Genomic DNA, 14,349 nt, shown 5'->3' with positions numbered 1-14,349 from the left:
TGAATTATGAATCTGGAAAATTCAGTCATGTGTAAGAAGGAAGCTCAAAATTTAATCTCTTTCTGAAAACACGTGTGTGTGCACACTGTCAAGGGATTTTTGATGCAAGTTTTAAGATAAACGAAATCAGGCCTACTATTTAATTACCACCTTTGTCTTCAATAGGAGGAATGGCAAACATGGATTGTGTGAGTGAAAGACAGAGAACATGGTCTGATTAAATCTTCTTCATCCTTGTTTGCAGTCGAGGTGTCATCAAGATACTCAGGAATGCTCTCATGCAGAGAGTGTGAAGCTCATACCCATGTTATTATCTCTGCAGATGAAATACAAAGAATTTATGGTAATTTATTCTCTCTGCTGGTTTTCATTACAAGGGTTTTTATTCTTGGTAAGCCTTTCCTGCAAAGAGGAATAGTCTTCCTGTAAATGTAGGTTTTGTGACACGAATCCATGGGGACTGTCTGTCTGATTTGCAGCTGCTAATGGATTCGGCATATTACTGGATCATTTGCTCATCTAATACCAGCTCCTTGAATTCTGAACTACATTAAGGTTTTGTTCTTGGCCTCCTTATCTTCAGCTGCTCCTTTTGTGGTGTCTGTGCCAACGAGCACATCTAAACTTGTTTCTCTGTTTCTGATCTTACTGGTTCAGAACTGATTTTGAAAGTATTTGTAGTTTTTTCCAAAAAAAGTTTGGAGAACCAAAATTGAAGGTGCACATGCTGGAAATCTGAATCCATACTGCAATCCAGCCTCAGATACCAGATATAGGAACTATGAGATGCTATGCGTTTCAAGTAAGAAAAAGCTGTCAAAGGTCTGATTGTGAAGTTTTTCAAATACTAGAGAGATATATGAGTTTGGTTTTATTGTATATGTATATGTGTGTGTGTGTGTATATGTATATGTATAAAACATATGGTTTTATTGTATATGAAATAGCTGGAGCTACTCTGTATTTTATAAGCAGCATGGCCATGCTAGTACCAGACTGCTGGCTACTTTGAACCCCTGCTTTTGGGAGGAGATGATGAAGCATGGTGTAATGAGATGGAGTGGCTGGATTGCCTCTGCCCTACCTAATCCTCCTCTGCACCACTGGGGCAGGACTCCTAGGAAGACACTGGAGTGTCCCCACTTCCCTCAGTCTCCAAACAGAGGTGGTGGCTGTGCTGGAGTGGCTCTTCTCCTTGTGATAGTTTTGTTTGTATAGGAGTATTCCCATACAGGGTGGTCATCTGATGGCTGAGATATGTGCAGCTATGGATTTATTAAAACTACAGGTTTTATTTGGTTTTGTGGTTGGAAATCCTAGGTTTGTTTCAGGATTTTGATTTTTCCCCTGGGATGGTATTAGTAAGGGACCTGTAGGCAAAATCAGAACCCTGTTAGATTTTTCTGTTATCCTCGAATTAGTATCTTACTATGCTATACTAGAAATCCCCATGATTTAAACACTTTTGCTTTTCAAACAAACCAGTAGTCTATGGAAAAAGGACAATAAGACCTGAAATAATTCAATATTGATATGATCAGTAGTAGTTTTCCTACATTGGTTTTTAAATCCATCTGCCCCTTACATGCCTTTTGCCACTTTTGTGTCCATAGCATTCGTTGCCAAAGCTGCTGTTGTATTGAAGGGGTTAAAGCAGGGAGACAAAGTCATCAGGCCCAGCTCTTCTACCTCTACAGGAGCTGATGAAGTTTAGAAATAGATCTGAAGAGGACAAAAGCTGAGGAACACAACTGATTTAAACCAGCTGCCTCAATTGAATCAAGCTTAGAAGCCTGTGGCTGGGTGTGGAAATTTGGGATGTGATGACTTGTGAAAAAGGCAGATGAAAGCAAAGCCTGGTGGGATGAAAGCTCTTACCTAAAAGGAAGTTCAGAATCTCTGTGGTGACTTGACAGGGGCAAATATCTATGCCACTGCAAATGTATGTTGATAACCATGGTGGGAAACAGGATGGATTGGTAGGACAAGCCATGAACCATTTGGGAGAATAGTATCAACTGGTAGAGATAATCTGGGTACAGGGACAGTAAGAAACAACTCTCTAAACTGCAGAAGCACCTGAAGGAGCTGGGAAAGAAACAGTCTTTGTAGGACCCCAAAAACCAGAAAAAGGGCAAAGGATCTTTGGGAGTCTGCCTTTGAAGAGGTAGCAATGGATGTGGGTGTAGTAGCTTTGTATAGGTCCTTTTCAAGAGATCTTCAAGCATCATATAAAACTACAACAAATAAATATCAGTTAGCTCCTGCGTCACAAGAAGGAAATCAATGTCAGGGAAGCTGATTTGATACTGTCCAAATGCTAGGAGTTTAAGCAAAACCTTTCCTCAGACACATGTCTTGGGAAGTTGACTGAAAGTTACAGTTCCAGAAATGTGGAGAAAAACATAGAATCATAGAATTGGCTGGATGAAATGTGTCTAAAACTGTTCCTTCAAGATGCTCTGACAGAAGTCTTGATCTGTGTCTGGACTGACTAAAACAGGAGAAAGAGCAGTGGACCTTTGCAGAGGACAGAGAGGTCAGGTGGGGTTTGGAAGGGATTTTGAGTCAGCAATTCTAACCTTAAATGGAGCTTAACTTCATTAATAGGTTGACTGGAGAGCCACATCATTATATCATAGAATCATAGAATTAGCCGGGTTGGAAGGGACCTCAGAGATCATCTAGTCCAACCCTTGACCCAGCGCAGCAGTTGCTAGACCATGGCACTGAGTGCCACATCCAGTCTTTTTTTAAATGTCTCCAGGGACGGAGAATCTACCACCTCACCGGGCAGTCCATTCCATAGCCTAATCACCCTCTCCGTGAAGAAATTCTTTCTAATATCTAACCTAAACCTCCGCTGGCACAACTTAAGACTGTGTCCTCTTGTCTTGTTGAAGGTCGTCTGTGAAAAGAGTCCAGTTCCCACCTCGCTACAGCCTCCTTTCAGGGAGTTGTAGAGAGTGATGAGGTCTCCCCTGAGCCTCCTCTTCTTCAGGCTGAACAGCCCCAGCTCTCTCAGCCTCTCCTCATAGGGCCTGTGCTCGAGTCCCTTCACCAGCCTGGTTGCCCTCCTTTGGACCTGTTCCAGGACCTCTACATCCTTCTTAAACTGAGGGGCCCAGAACTGGACACAGTACTCGAGGTGTGGCCTAACCAGTGCTGAGTACAGGGGAAGAATCACCTCCCTGGACCTGCTGGTGATGCTGTTTTTGATACAGGCCAGGATGCCATTGGCCTTCTTGGCCACCTGGGCACACTGCTGGCTCATGTTCAGTTTCTTGTCGATGCAGACTCCCAGGTCCCTTTCTGCCTGGCTGCTCTCTAGCCACTCTGTCCCCAGCCTTGAGCTCCCCATGGGGTTGTTGTGGCCAAAGTGCAGGACCCGGCACTTGGCCTTGTTGAACCTCATCCCGTTGGAATCGGCCCAGCTCTCTAGTCTGTCCAGGTCCCTCTGCAGAGCCCTCCTGCCTTCGAGTTGGTCCACACTTCCTCCCAGCTTGGTGTCATCTGCGAATTTGCTGATGATGGACTCAATCCCTTCGTCTAAGTCGTCGATAAAGATATTAAACAGAACTGGGCCCAATACTGATGCAAGAATACTGATACTGAATACAACGGAGGGGGCTGAGGATCAAGCAGCTTCTTGACATTTAATGCTGGGAGAACATTTCTGCAGCTCTTGTCAAATCCGTTGTGCTTGGGATAGGTACGAAATCACAACTTGGAGTTTTAAGGGGTGGTAATAGGATGACTCTTTCTCTGGATGATCCCTTGATTGTTTCCAGCTGTAATGCTGGAGAAGCAGTGTGATGTAGAGATGGTGATTCCTCATCTGGAGAAATGCATTGCCTTTTGTGTAGCATTCAGTAGTCTTAATTCTTTAAGTGATGCTTGATCCCTTGAAAACCTTGCCCTGAGGTCCTTGTCTCATGTTCTTTTCCTTTTAGCTCCTTTCTGCTCTGTACCATGTCACATTAGTAAAGGTCACAGCTATATCCAGCTGTAATTTATTAAAGCTTAATAAATTATAAGTGGGTATTTTAACAAGTTGTGAATGCGTAATTGTATTGATTTGAGGCTCAGAAAGTTTCTTTATAACAATGACTTAAAGTACTTTAGAGCACTATTTTGAGCTGTGGCAGGTAACTGTTGACTAGCTGTACTACTTGGCTGTTACAGAAACTTGGTTAAAGTTGAGCTGCTTGAGAAATGTTGGCTGTAATTTTATTTCTTTGCTTATATTGTGGCAAATGTTGGCTTGCTTTTCAAGTGATGATCTTAATACCACTGCAGTACAGTTTTCTCAGCAGTGGAAGACACTGTGAAACAAAATGCATGGCATTCACATTGCTGCTGCCTAATTGGCAAAATATTTTTATATCTTTATATACATATGTATATATTTATATAAATATAATTTTGACTGTATACAAACCCAGTACCTTTCTGACTGAACTCTTGATCTGTTGGTCTTCAAACACCAGTGACACTGTTCCATGTATTTTTATTCAGAACATCTTCTAGTACTTCTGTGTAGCTATATTTTGGATTGTTAATGTTTTTACAAGGCAGTAGTTTGGGATAACAGTGAGTATAGGTAGTCATTGCTTTATGGACTGAAGTTGTAGGGAGTTCATCCTTCTGTTACTGTGAGGGTTTTTTGCTGAAATAATACATTTTTGACTTAAACTCTGATTATGAAAAATTAGTGACTTTTTTTTTTCAGCCAGATCCACAACCAGAGTAATGATGTTCTATCAAGTTGACTGTTTCTTATCTTCAAACTTAATTTAACAGATCCCATGAAAAATAAGTAGTTTTAATCAATGTTACATCCTGACATATATTTTTTATTCTTCTTTTTAACTGATGTTGATATTTATGTGGAAAATGAAAACCAGTGTGAGTTGAGGATGATGAGAATATCGAGGGCATCTGACTTTGTGATCGTTCATTCTTATAGCAGTGGAGAATTATAACTCCTTGTTTTGAAAGGAGGATGGTGACAATATTTAGTTCCCAAGGATGGAAAAGAATATCTGACTTATGTGAAAATAGTTTTGATTCCTCATGATTATGCAGTGTCACTTACTTAAGCCCCAGATCACTTACTGCTGCACTCTGTTCCAGGTCAGTCATTTGCCACAGTTCCTGCGGGTTTGTAAGCTTTTAGAGCTTGGCAGTTTTGTTTCCCCACCTCCTGTCATCATCTCAGCTCAGTTTTTTAAGAGTTTTTTTGAAATTACCTGCTCCTTTGTTACCTGAGGGAACCTTTTCAGAGTAAAATGTGTCCTGTAACTGATTTCACAAACCCTAAAGTCACATAATGGCAATACTTAATTTAAAATAGGGGGTTTCTTTGATTTTTTTTTTCTGTAGATCAACAGAGGCCAACATTTTATCTCCTAGGTTGCTGTGCAGAAGATAACTCAAATTAGCAGGCACTATTTTATAGTATAAAACTGGTTGATATTTGTCCCTTAAGGTGGTTACATATTAAAGAAGCTAAAAGGGGACAGCTTCTGTGTACACCACATACTCATTTCTTCTCAGTGGTTATTTTTACCCTTCTCAAAACAACCCTGAATTAAGGAGCAGAAGTGGGTGCTATTTGCATTCCAGGTAGAATACATAGAACAAGATCAGGTTTATCAAGCAGGATCTTCCTTCCATGAACCCATACTGGCTGGGACTGATTGTCTGGTTAGCCTTTATTCTGTGATGGTTCCTGAGGTTGTCCATTTCATGACCTTCCCTGGCACCAAGGTGAGACTGACAGGTCTGTAGTAAGCTTTGAAGTACCAGGTTGGCATATATCATTCAAGAGAACAACATTTCAAGTTACATCTTTTCCTAAGGAGAAGACAGACCTGAAGTCATAATGGTATTTTTCTAAAAGCTCCATTAAGTGCTCCTGTAGATTTCCAGTTCTTTAGGTCAAATTGTGCTGTAAGTGGACAGTACTATTAAGCAATCAAATAACTGATAATAGCTTTACTTTCCTGAGGGATATATGGAATTATCCTTGTTTCATCCCACTTAAATGGTGTATTTCATTTATTTGCTGCCTTCTAACCCTCTCCTCTGTGCCTCTGCTCCCACCACATCCTAACGTTGGGAAATACATGGTGTCCTTAAGCCAAGAGTCGAAACTAGAGACTGCAATTTGGCTTGAAATATCTTTTTAAGGACAGATATGAAAAGGGACATAACTGGAGGGTAGGATGATAGGGAAAATGCACCGTATTAAATTACGCTGCATTAGTAGTTTTAACACTTCTAAAAAGATATGTGTGCAGCTGGAACAGCTTAATAGAGCAGTGTGCCAGGGCAGCTCTGTCTTCCTTTTGTACCAGGCACTTTGTTGGGGTGCTACAGTGGCTTCTTTCACTTAGTACTTTTTTTTTCTTTTCTTTTTTTTTTTTAATGTACCTAAAATATGCAGCAATATCCTACTTCAAAAACTACAAGGTGTTAGTCTGTTTGTTTTTGGGTTTTGCTTTGTTTTTTTAGTTTTGAAGTAAGCTCAGCTTTTTGAGCCATTCTGATCCATAATACACGAAGGTGAAATACATTTTATGGATTCATGCTAAAGATGGATCATCTCAATGGTAGTACTAAATGTAGTACTGCAGACTGCTGGCACTTATTTCAAACAAGTAGAAGCAAATGAAAGCAATTGAAAAAGGATGCCAAATATATCTGTATTCTGTGTAGTTTCTAAATAAAAAGAGGCAGTTTTTAAATAGTTTAAAACTTTCAAAATCACTTCTTCAGTAGAAAAAATCCTGATGGATGGTGGAGGTGCTATTGCACTTTGTTCATCTGCACATTTGAATGTGTCTTTTCACCTTGGTTTATATAGATAACATATTCATAGACTTAAAGTTAAATTTAATGTGACGGTTGATCGTGATTAATTACCAGTTTCTTGCTGAAATAGTTTTGTGTCTCAGTGTTGAAAAATAGGATTCATACATAATGAGAAGCATGAGCCATATTTTTATAAAATCTGAAAGACAGGAAGCCTGTCATGGTATTGGATGCTTTCGTGTTTTACTTGGTGGTTATGGTGACCTTTCTTTTGTTACTGTAAAGACAATTAATGAGGTGGAGAAAGAATCATAAGAGAATTTTGGTTGAAAGATGATGAGCAGGTCAGACTGTGCAGAAAGCACCATGTCTGTAAGAGTTTCTCATGACCTCCCATCATTGCTCAGTCTGGAAACCAAGGATAAAGGAGCAATATTAAGCTGGGTGCAGATGTAGTTTGATACAGGGTACTGTGAAAGGAACCATTACGTGTTTCTGAGCATCCTGAGAGCTGTAAAACTTGTTAAAAGCAAAATGAGAGCCAAGAGCCATGAAAGAACCTTGAAAAACTCCCTTTATTCTCTTCAGCTTTAGCATCAGAATGAACATAATAGTGGGTAAAAACTAAATGGACTAGAATTGTTACCAGCCTGGATCTTGACGTGGGATTTGACATTGGAAGTTCTTTCCTACTCCTGTGACTCCCAGTTTTGCAAGGGGTTAATATCAGCATTACAAATATTCAGTGTTTCTGTATATACATAACTAGTGGTTGGGCACAGTTTATGTACTACATTCATTTTGAAAAAACTAATTAAACCATGAAATACAAAATTATATCATTTTACTTGCTAACAATTTTTAACACAGAAATTTTTACTGTGCCACACATGAAAAAATGATGTATGTTAGGAGTTCAAGTGAAATTTGAAATTTTGAAATTTGAAATGAAACTTGAACTGGAGACTAAACAATTCCCAGCCTTACAAAGAAGTATTCCCTAGGATGAGGAAAAGCCTCAAAGGCTGGAATGAAAGATGGTTATAGGTGGTTCTAAATGAGTTTTACTTCAAAAGTTTATGTTTTAATGATCTTCTGTTTATTAGCATGAGCCATCCAGTACGTTTGCATGTGTTAATTGTTTCAAAAGTTATTTTGATACAAATAATTTTTCCTGGATTTTGTACGTATTAATTAGTCTTGTAGTGTTTGAATTTCCAAGCATCTGCATAAGTATTTGAAAAAATACACCTCAGTGAAAATACTGCTGTCGTTTGCATCTTAATATAAATGGTAAAACTCATCAGAAAAAATCACATTGAAACGAGTACTGAGAATGTAATTATTAAAGGATAAATTGCAGGGTTTCCTTTTGGTTTTCTGGGTTTTTTTTGTGTTTTTTTTTTTTCAAAAGAAAGCATTTTGCTGTCATTCCCACTTCATTTATTTAGAATTATGATGATAGTGTGACTCTGATAACTGTGTTAACAACTGTGAAATGCAGGTCATTACAGAGATTAGGCTGGCAGCCAGTTGCATGGTTATTGCCTGTCAATCTTATGTGCTTGGTAAATTATGAAGTACTGCGAGCGATGTAGCTGTATGTTTCCATATTTCTTGAAGACTTCTCAAGAATATCATAATAAGCTAAAATAAACAATTCTAATGCTGCAGCAGGGTTCTCAGTTGGGTAGAATATGTAACCATACAACCATAGATTTCCATTACCAGAAATGATGAATGATAGTGGTTCGGGTAATAATCATGCAAATGTAATTACGGGAAGGAAAAGCAGCATCTCATTTTGCATTCTGCTTTTGTCTTTTTGATGGCTGTTCAGCATTATGCTTATACACTCCTATGACCGTCTTTGTTGCAAACCTGTGTATGGTATTTATGTGGGTTTTAGGACAGTGAACCTGTATTTGTAGGCCAGACTTTTGAATGGATATGTACTCACATACAAACACACATATGTCATACACATGCAAACTGCTTTGTGTGCCTGCACACCCTGAGAAAACTTCTTTAAGGCAAAATCAGCACCCAGAGAATCAAGACACAGTGAAAGAACCTTGAAAAACTTACTTTATGATGCCTCTTACAATCTGAGCTGCTGTTACAGAAGCACATGCTGAGTGTTCGACCAATATTTGACATACAGCAGGTATCTTATTTGTCATCCCTCAGGAACCCCTTTCACACATCTAAGTCAGTCCATCCAGTGCAAAACAGCTCAGGCACTACATCTTCAGGTTCCTGCAGTGGAAAAAAGTTGTAATGCATATAGAGCATAGCAGGATTCGTAAAAGTATTTAGTTTGAAATTTAGTAAGTTTTAATGAGAGGCTTTTACAGGTCATCTTGCAAATATTCTGTGTTTGTATCTTTCCTACTTTATTGAAGCAAACTCTATTTGAAACAAACAGTAGGAATTTTACTTATTTATGAATTCCAATGTTCAAAACCACCTACCCTAAAGAGCTCAAGTTTTGGACTTTTCTCTATCCTGCAAAAACTTCAGGAGGCTGGGACATGTTGTGTAGTGAAATGAGGCAACCAGGTGCCACTAATTGCCAGGGAGTGAGCATGAGCTTGTGTTAAGCCCACCTGTGCCTGATTAGGGTGGGCCCCCACAGTGCATGAGCAGGACCAGGGCGCCAATAAAAGGTGAGTCCTGAAGCACAGGCTCAGCTCAGTCCTGAGCACGCCTGCAGAGAGGTCAGTTGCTCTCAGAGCACTGTATTACCTTCATTGCGCCACTAGCGCTCATCACCCTCAGGGCGAGGCTTGAGTGGTGCAGTCGGCTAAGCTGCAGTACTGCAATGCCGAGGCCCCAGGTTCGAGACTCCTCGGAGCCTCACCCTGAGAGTGATGAGCACTAGTGGCACAATGAAGGTAATACAGGGCTCCAAGAGCGACTGACCTCTCTGCAGACATGCTCAGGACTGAGCTGAGCCTGTGCTTCAGGACTCGCCTTTTATTGGCCCCCGGTCCTGCTCATGCGCTGTGGGGGCCTACCCTAATCAGGCACAGGTGGGCTTGACACAAGCTCATGCTCACTCCCTGGCAATTAGTGGCACCTGGTTGCCTCATTTCACTACATGTTGCACATCAGATTTTTTTTCTTATTTGAGATGGTTCTGTGAATGCAAAACGAAGCCTTAGCATGTCTCTTAACAGTGTTGAAGTTTCATTAGCTATTGCCTTTTTGAGTCTTGTATAAGAATCTTCAAAATTTTTCTGGAGATTGAGGCTTCTGTGAAGGTTGGCTTCTGTAGAAGCTTCTTGTGTTGGCTTCTTAACAAGAGCTACAGACCTTTGAGCCAGTGTTCTGGCTCTAAAGCTCTTTTAGTTCAGTACTCTGGAAATTCTACTGATAAAGAAAATTACAGTGACAAAACTTTTTCTGTATTCTATAGTACGTTTATTTAATAAATTTATATCAGCAGTCTTGAGGTACTTACTCTTTCTGAAAATACAGCCCATCTGTATTTTGGGCATTTTGGGGCATCTTTCCCCTCTTTATAAAATAATTTAGAACAGTAAATGCAATATTAGAAATCCATAGCATGTGTGAGATTTAGAGATGTGACTGCTATTGTTTAATAAGCAGATATCCATCTAAAATTCCTGAACACTCTTTTAAAAGTTCTCATTCTGAAGAAACTACTCAATCAAATATGATAAATTCTACCATTCTTTAGCCATGTATACTACCTCTTAAAAAGAAGCACATGAAAGCTGGCAGGTGTAGGTTAACAAAGTTTTTCACTGCCTACAGACAGAATACTTTTGCCCACAATACTTTTGGTGGTTCGTGTGTCATTTGGGGTTGGATCTGCACTTTGATGCTGAGAAAGTAGGTGCATCTCTAGTATTACCTTGACCCTGAGCTAGAACACAGACCTCATCTCAGATGCTCATGTTCCCTATGAAGCAGAGAACTTAGGTTCCTATGCAAGAGCATTGACCATCACAAGGTCAGATCTCAGGCAGACAAGGAAGTAAGAGCTCATATGTCACTGTCACACCACTTGCATCTATCTTGAATTAGGCAGCAGGTAACACAGAGTAAGTTGGGTCAGAGGATTCTTTTGGGTCTGCAGGACCATGTTTTTTTCCACCTCAGCTCTACAGTCCACGTGTTCCTCTCCTGAAGGCACACGCCCATAACATTTCTTTATTTTTTAATAAAGTGGGACAAAAATCTCTGGAAAACCTGAGGATCTCAGGGAAAAAAAAATTCTGTATATACCCCTGTATTGTAGTCTACTTCACCAGTATGGTGGGACTTTGATGGCATTATTTAGTCATGTGGGATTCAAGCCTATACCTTCCTCTTTCACATAACAAAAAAAAAGTCCACACCATCATGTATCTTGGCTGCAATAGAATGCAGTCTTTTTCTTCTCCTGGGGCACAGTGGTAGTATTTGTACTGACCAAGTGCTGGACAGAGAGGATAGAAAAGAGAAAAGAAATCCAAAAACCATACCTCTGCAGATTACAGAAAATTGCCTTCCTGGGGAAGGGGCTTCACCTTCTGTGTGTATTTCAACTGTTCCACATGAAAGAGACTGCAGATATAATCAAATTCATGTCCAGAGATGCTGCCATTTACAGTGGGTAACATTTCCTCTAGTATGTAATTTGTTCAACCAGTGACATAGGTTTTCCTTTAAAATCCTTTAAGATTTGCTTTGGTCAGATTTCCAGACAGCAAACAAACAAATAAATAAATCTTCCAGTAAGCCCAAAGATAGTATAGACTTATTCAGCCAGATAGATGCCTAGTTTCTCAGTTCTGATCAAATGCCCCAGCATCTGGTTCCATTTATCGTCTAAAAACAACGTGCTGAAACTGACCTTTCAAGTATTATCAGACATCTCTTGACATGGAAGCTGGTTTTTTTTTCTCTCTCTGTGGAGTGTGTCATACCTTCAGATGCAGATGGCAACTCGCCAAGGATTTTTAGGATCACATGGAAATCTGGAGACATAAAGGCCATTATGAAGTATCAGTGTAGGTACCCAGCATCACTGTTGAATCTATCCCAAAGGCTGTTTTTAATCTTATTGCTGATATTTCATATTCTGTGGTACTATAAAAATAAATGTGATCTCCATTGGTGTTTGTCTTTATAGAATATGGCAGATTCAAACTGCATCTCTCAGAGGTTTGAAGTTTGTTGTTTTTCTTTGTAAATGTTGTGTGGAAATTTAGCTGCCAACATTCAGCTGTCTGGTATAAGGCATAATGGAAAATGTATCCTTGCCCACTTAAGAATCCCTGCAAGGCATTTCTGAGTATATATTTACATAATGAAGGCTAGAGGTTTTTCTGTGGAAAGTTTTTGCAAGAATTTTGCTGTAATATAGTACAATTAATATTTATATAGTGAATTTAGGCCTTCCCCTCCAACTCAGGATGGTATTTAAGTACATAAAACTTAACTTAATAGGCTTGTTTAAATCTTACTGATGTGGGTATGTTTGAGTACTATGCTGAGTTATGAAATTGCCCAAGTAGTTTCTTTGGAAATATTATCTGTGTCTTTACAGTGTCTGTAAGATTTTGAGTTATTTGAGTGGAGAAGGAAACTTAGCTTTCTAGAGACCTTTTCAAACATATTGCTCTGTGTCTGTTGGACACTTTCATTGTGATTAGACAGTTAAAACTTCTTTTGCTGTGATGCATTTTATTAATGCACAATGATCTCAAGCGAGGACAAACCCTGATATTCTGCATCAGAAAAGAAAAAAAAAAAAAAGTAGTATTAAATTAAGCACCCTAGAAATCAGAAATTTCAGTGCAAATGTTCGTGTGTGCAAAATTGTCTCGTTGATCTCTTGGTGTCCACAAACAGATGGAACAGTCAAAGACCATTAGAACAATCTTCTGAGAATTACTGGAAGAGCAGCAGGATGCCTTTCCCCACTGCAGGTGGGTGAACATAGGGCTCACAGAATCCAGTCCATGAATGTGCCACCTGGCTTTCCTCTATTAACACCAAACAATCTACCATATGTACATTTCTAACCATGAGCATAATGACAAATAGGAATAATGTCAAAATGCTGTAATAGGCTCAGACCGAATGAAAAAAAAAGTATATATGCGTTTTTAAAATTCATTTATGAAATGCAGTGTATTTTCTTTTATCTGAAAAATTAAATATCAATTTTCCTTTATTGCAATGATAAACCAAACAAACTGAAATTTTGTTTTTTAAGGAACAGTAGTTCTTTTGTGCCTTTCAGTGTTAGCAAATCTCCTTTTTCTGGGGTATAAAGTAATCTTTCCATCTCTGAAAGTATCACTCAACCTATTCTTACAGAGCATTTGAGCTGCTTGTAGCTCATTTTATTTGGCATCACTGATACTTGCCATTTGTGGAAAATAATGCCTCTGATGCACATGTAAGGAGCAGTCATTTCAAATCAACCATCTGCGCCTAATTACAGATGTTGGAAAATACCAACTTAGCCATCTATGACATTTAAGTGGATGAGGTCAGATTGCTTCAAAACAGATAAAAAATGACAAAACTAAACCACTATTCACCCTCTCATGTCATTGCTCATGTTAGCATGGGTTAGGAAATTGCACTCTCAGATCTGTAATGGGGGCTGCAGGATATGGCCCTTGTGCTTGTAGGTGAAAAAAAAGAGGTATTTTATTCTTTTTTCTCTGGTCGTTCAAGAGTCATGCATGATTTTTCTTTTCATTTAGGTCGGGAGAGGGATTATGTTGCTTCTACAGAAGGTGTTGCTCTAATGTAATTTACAATTCACAGGAATAATTGTGAGAGTTGTGCAAACTGCTTTGTACCTCTTCTAATTCCCACTGGCTTGATTAACATCCTATTCACTCTTACATTGGCTGAAAAAGTGATAATTACCTCCAACTTCATGAATAAAGCTGGGAAAATTCTTTTTTTGACAAGTCATAAATTTGCTGAGAAACAGGGTTAGATAGGGATCCAGAAGTATTTGCATTTTCAAGGATGAATTACCAGCAGTTTTGACTGAAGAAGAAAGATAATTTCCCCAGATGCTGCAGTGTCTTGTTTCAGCATTTTCAAAATTAGATCGTCACTCTTTTAAAAAAATATTTTGGAACTTTTTACTTTTTTTTAAAAAATGGTCTTTAGTGATTTAATAACTTTAAGATAAAAGAAAGCATTTCATTTTGGATTTAAGATAATTTTTCAAGTTGACCCAAAATTATATTTGTTATTTGTTTTATTATTGTATTATTCTGCAGCAATATCCGTTTTCTTTAAATACAAACTCTTCTCCCTCTCTTTTAAAGTGTTTTTGTTTGTTTGTTTACTTTGAGTGCTCAAATCTGTCATCAGGCCAGCTCTCATCTAGAATTTGTATGAAAAATCACTTGAAAGTTTCCAGCAAAATGAATGTGATATGTGTCAGAATATGTGCAATAATTCCATATAAACTGGATGATCCCATCAAAATATGCTATGGTCATATCATACTTTACCAAACAGCTGGTCTATATTGGCAGC

General features: G+C 38.9%; 1 protein-coding gene across 1 annotated transcript in view; it reads left to right on the top strand.

The window, feature by feature from the left end:
* Positions 1 to 14,349, top strand: part of GRIP1 (glutamate receptor interacting protein 1) — a 229,760-nt gene that overhangs the window by 76,984 nt on the left and 138,427 nt on the right. The gene's annotated exons all lie outside the window — the stretch shown is intronic.

The sequence above is a fragment of the Calypte anna genome, chromosome 1 (assembly GCF_003957555.1).
Source record: "Calypte anna isolate BGI_N300 chromosome 1, bCalAnn1_v1.p, whole genome shotgun sequence".
Lineage (NCBI taxonomy): Eukaryota > Metazoa > Chordata > Aves > Apodiformes > Trochilidae > Calypte > Calypte anna.
This window is presented reverse-complemented; position numbering and strand designations above follow the sequence as displayed.